Source organism: Dipteris shenzhenensis, chromosome 14, assembly GCF_047967505.1.
Source record: "Dipteris shenzhenensis isolate YYH24624 ecotype China chromosome 14, Dip_SZ_1.0, whole genome shotgun sequence".
NCBI classification, from domain to species: Eukaryota; Viridiplantae; Streptophyta; class Polypodiopsida; order Gleicheniales; family Dipteridaceae; genus Dipteris; species Dipteris shenzhenensis.
The window spans coordinates 49,138,748-49,143,451 of NC_141609.1; the positions used below are offsets into that span (position 1 = coordinate 49,138,748).

At 35.9% G+C, this 4,704-nt stretch overlaps 1 pseudogene; it reads right to left on the minus strand.

The window, feature by feature from the left end:
- Positions 1-1,221: 1,221 nt before the first annotated feature.
- On the minus strand, positions 1,222-3,259 carry LOC147894756 (3-ketoacyl-CoA synthase 1 pseudogene; annotated as a pseudogene).
- Between the last annotated feature and the right edge of the window lie 1,445 nt (positions 3,260-4,704).

A 4,704-nucleotide genomic window follows, 5' to 3' on the forward strand; every position in this document is an offset into this window, starting at 1 on the left:
TAATACCAAGTGAGGTGTATATGTACACCACTTACACATAAAAGGATTTATCTACACTACCTTTCTAAGGGGTTTATGTACACCACCTTTCTAAAAGAAATGGGCATAAAGGTGTGTGCACACCACTCTCGGGGGGGTCACTATGTATAAACCCTCTATATCACGTGCGTTCAAGGCCTATATTTAAAGTCCCTTATCTGTAAAAAATTTCATTAATAAAATGTACCCCTTTTCTATACAAATCTGTAAATTTTTTCCAAAACTATTTTAAATAGTCCCTTATGTATATTTATTTCTGTAAATTTTAGAAATAAAAAAAATCCTTCTGTTGAACTCACGTGATAGGGTTACATATGATGAGTGACCCCCCCGAGACACCACTTATACATAAAGGTGTTTATTTACACCACCTTTCTAAGAGAATTGATCATCTATTATTGGTCATCTATTATTCGTCAACTATTGATGTTCTTAGGTGATAGTAGCTCAATTCACAAGACGTTATGAAGATGTTTATGTAGACCACCTTTGTAAGAGATTTTTGTGAAGTTATGAAGATGTTTATGTAGACCACCTTTGTAAGAGATTTGGTTATGCATTGATGTTCTTAGAACTTAATCATCAAATCTTTTGTTTTGAGTTGTCAAATCTAGTTCAAAAAACAACATTACTAGTATATTCAAAATTTTTGGACTGTTTTTTAGTCCATTTCTCAAATTGGACTTTACACAAGTCCTATACTTTTTATATATTCCTAAACCATATTCTGCACTGTTTTGAAATGGATATTGGTTACCATGATTGGTTGTCTAGGTTTTATGGTTTTATATTTTAAGAAAAGGATCTTTTACAATTGTATGAGAATCAAAATGTTGGAATGTTCGTATGTCTCGTGTATTGAACTCGTATCTTTTCTATTACTAATTAGGTTTAGCATTTCCATGATCCTAGTTCATGAACACAACAATGGCATCATCATCAAGGACACCCTCTCGACCATCCACACAGGACGAGCACGAAACACAAGATGAACGCACACGTTCTAGTCAAGCGAAATTCCTCATGGATGTGGCTGACACCACCATGCAACTTACGAAGAGAGAGCAAACAAAGGTAATTGCCCTTGCCAACCCTTTCCATAACTCTGAAGGCTTGAAGTGGATAGCTGCTGTAGAGGCCCTCATCTCGAACGAGGATGTTGAGGATATATGGGATATGAGCTCAGCCTCCGTTGGCCACGAATGATGGCCCATTTTGTGGTGTCTTAACCAAGACATCAAAGAGAATGCCGCCACCATCTGGGAGATGATATTTGCAAAGAAAGCTCGCTCCGATATTCCCTTATACTTTGCAAAGATGCTATATGCAAAGTTCGTGCTTGGTCATGAAGTGGAATTTTACCACGTGATTTCGTAAAAATTGTTAAATAATATTTTCCATCTTGACTTGATTGTTAAAGTGAATTTAGAACTTAGATTTATGTAAACTTGCAATTTGAGAAGAATTAATTATGATATGAAGAAGAGCACTATAATAGTATAATTTTTTGAAATACACTATAATATTATTATAAGAGTAACAATACATGAAAATTTATCTAGTATACCTAAAAGTGGTTATTATTGGAATTGTTATAAATGGAGTTATATATCACTAAAAACATGACGTTTTTATATGCATTTTTTAATAACAGTTCATACATGAATTATTTTATGTGTATTGAAAAAAAGTAGTAATACTTTGAAAATGAAAAAAATTGAGTAATATATGTTAGGAATTAAGAGTCCTTCAAGAGTATGATTTAACTATAGTTTGAAATAGGAAGTCCTTTACATGTATTGAAAATGGGCTTCTACTTAAATATACTAGATTATGTCTCTATTTTTGAGAAAGTAAAATTTTTTAGTAGATGCAGGATTTCCATTGAGGTTATTGTAGCCATATTTCGAGTCGGTTGTGTTGAGTTCTCTTATGTATTTCTCTTCAAGTGTATCTGCTTTGCTTTTAAAGTTTGTGGTGGCTAGGATTTCTATTTTGAAGTTCGAGTGGAACGGTTTGTACCTGTTAACATCATGTTTCAATTTTAATGGAGGATTGGTTTGGTGCTGTGCTATTTGTTTTTCAAGATTTCTAGTTTATCCAATATATCTTTTTTCTGTAGTAATACATAGAATAGAATATATGTAATATGGGCATTTTGTGCCTTTTTCTTTGTCTTCTTCGCGATTTCCTATTGGAAATAGCAAAATGAAGTACGGTGAGTTTTTCTTGTGTGTTAGAAGATGAAGTTTGTATGTATTTTAAGATATGGAGTCAAGAATGTACCTAAAGGGGGTTGAAATATATTGTTCTTTGGTGCAGTCAGGAAAAACTCAAAATGTTCACCATATGATTCTTTTGCAAAATTTAAATCAATAATGGAAGTTATACCTTCTATGGTAAATGGCAACTCTTTTGCGTTTTTTTGATTTAGCCTCAGGTTCTTACCGATACCATCCACGACTCCCTTACCTCCTGGGTGGATGCAGAAATGGGTGAAAGCCTTCTTGAAGTCTGGCATGTATGGCTTTACGTCCATCTTCAACATGGTCCTCTGCACCGCATTACTCGCAACTTTCAGCAGCTCCGTAGCGGGCATTGCTGCCGGGACGAGTTTGGTCATGCTTATGCGTAAAGCTTGAGATGCAACGTCGATGAGCTTGGCACTTAATGCCGTCCCTACGATACCATCATCATCTTCTCGAGTCACTATGACATTGTAGGATTTATCATCAGCACCGGTTGTAGTCCGGACGGACTGTAATAGTTCGAATTTCGAACGCGCTTTGTCTGCCTTCTTGTTAGAAAGAAGTAGTGCATATGAGCCACAGTGGAACAAGCAATTGGGCACAAGCATGGACCGGTCATTCCCATCATACCAATTCAAAGTAATATTTTCTGTACCGACAATCACCACATACTTATTTCTATGAGTCCGAAGTATATCCTTAGCTAGATCGACTGCAACCATGCCTGCCGCACAACCCATGCCGGAAATGTTGTAGGTTTTAACATCCTCCCTCAGCTTATAGTGATGCACCAGATGAGATGACAAAGAAGGAACAGGATAGAACATACTGACATTGACGATAAGGAAATCTATCTTGTCAGGTTTCAGCTCCATCTTATAGAGCAGCTCATCCAAGGCACCAAACATCATGTGATCCGTCTCACCCCGAGCGGCATCCAAAGACGCCTCGCGCTTTTCAGTGAACAACATTGGCGGCCCATAAGTCTCGTCGCCCAGGCCAGACTTGAGAAGGACTTTGAACTGGAAGAGCAGATTTTTGTTGGAGAAATTCTTCGCAGCGCGGGTGAGTCTGTTTGGAACATGTTGTTGAACTCTGCTAGTATGACATTTCCAGTCTTAGATCTATTTTGAGGAGTTCGGCTAAGCTTACATTGTAGCCAAAGTGTAGAAGTTCAAGGCAATAAGCTGAAATTCCTTTTGAGTGCTTATCTATTATAGCTTGTGCTTCTGTTCTCAACATCATTGGAGTAATGATATCGTCCTCTTTTGTGATTTTTTGAATTATGTACTTAGTTAGACCTGCATTATGTTTGAATTGATATTATGTATATGTTATTTATTGTATTTTTGAAATTTAAATTTTAATCATTTTTTATAAATAAAATTGGGCTACTAACCGTTTACTCTCATTTCTTTGTCCCCATGTTCTGCCTTCCATTGTTGTACTTCATGTTGATTATTATCCATGAAATTCCTAAGGTCTTGTAGTGTGCTCCATCCATAAATATATTCATTTGGTTCCTTTCCAGCCATGTTTGCAAGATGCATTTGAGCTGTATACAAGAAATAATAATTCTAAGATTTGACCTGCATTAGATGTCACAGTGATGCTTTTAATTTGATGCTCTTTGAATTTCTTATGTAGTATGAGCTCATTATAGTATCGTGTGTCTTTTTGATGGGTGCACAGTATAGTTGTGTCCTTGTCAATGAAATCGTTTGCTTCACTATAACTTATGATTAAATTACCTAGGTAATACTGAATCTCTTTTACCGTTGGTTGTCTTATTCTAATTATGTTTAAGAATTCTATGTATGTTGGATCTTCTAGGTGACTTATTGATGTGTGAAGGAATGAAAAGGTTGTAGTTGTCCAGAAACCCGAGTTTCCAATATAGCATTTTCTACACATTCATTTTCTCGCACCTTACATTTGCATACTGGAGGCAACTGGGACATATCTCTGAATAAGAGCATCTTTTTATTTTCAAAAGGCTGCAAGATTGTTTGCTTGCAAGTTTCGCACAGTTGTCTGATTACTGTGTTTAATGTTTAGCATGTCATCATTGAGATCTCATCAATTATTATGATTTCTGCATTTTGCAATTCTATGTATCGTTCATTAGACAATGGTAAGGAGGCACGAAACATATCGTGTCTCTGCATTTGAAGTAATTTTGTGCGTGTTGTGTTATGTATATTGGTATCTTCATGAACGTCGATTGAAGCCATGAAGGAGTTCTGAATAACACGTAATTGGCTTTTTTGGAGTATCATGTTTGTTAGTTGGTGGCGATTTTGATCTATTAGCAAGTGCACTTTGCAATACTGATCGATAAGAGATTCGATGTCTTCTTCTGTTTTTACGAGGTCTCACATATGGTATTCTAAGAAGTAAGATTTCATATGATTGT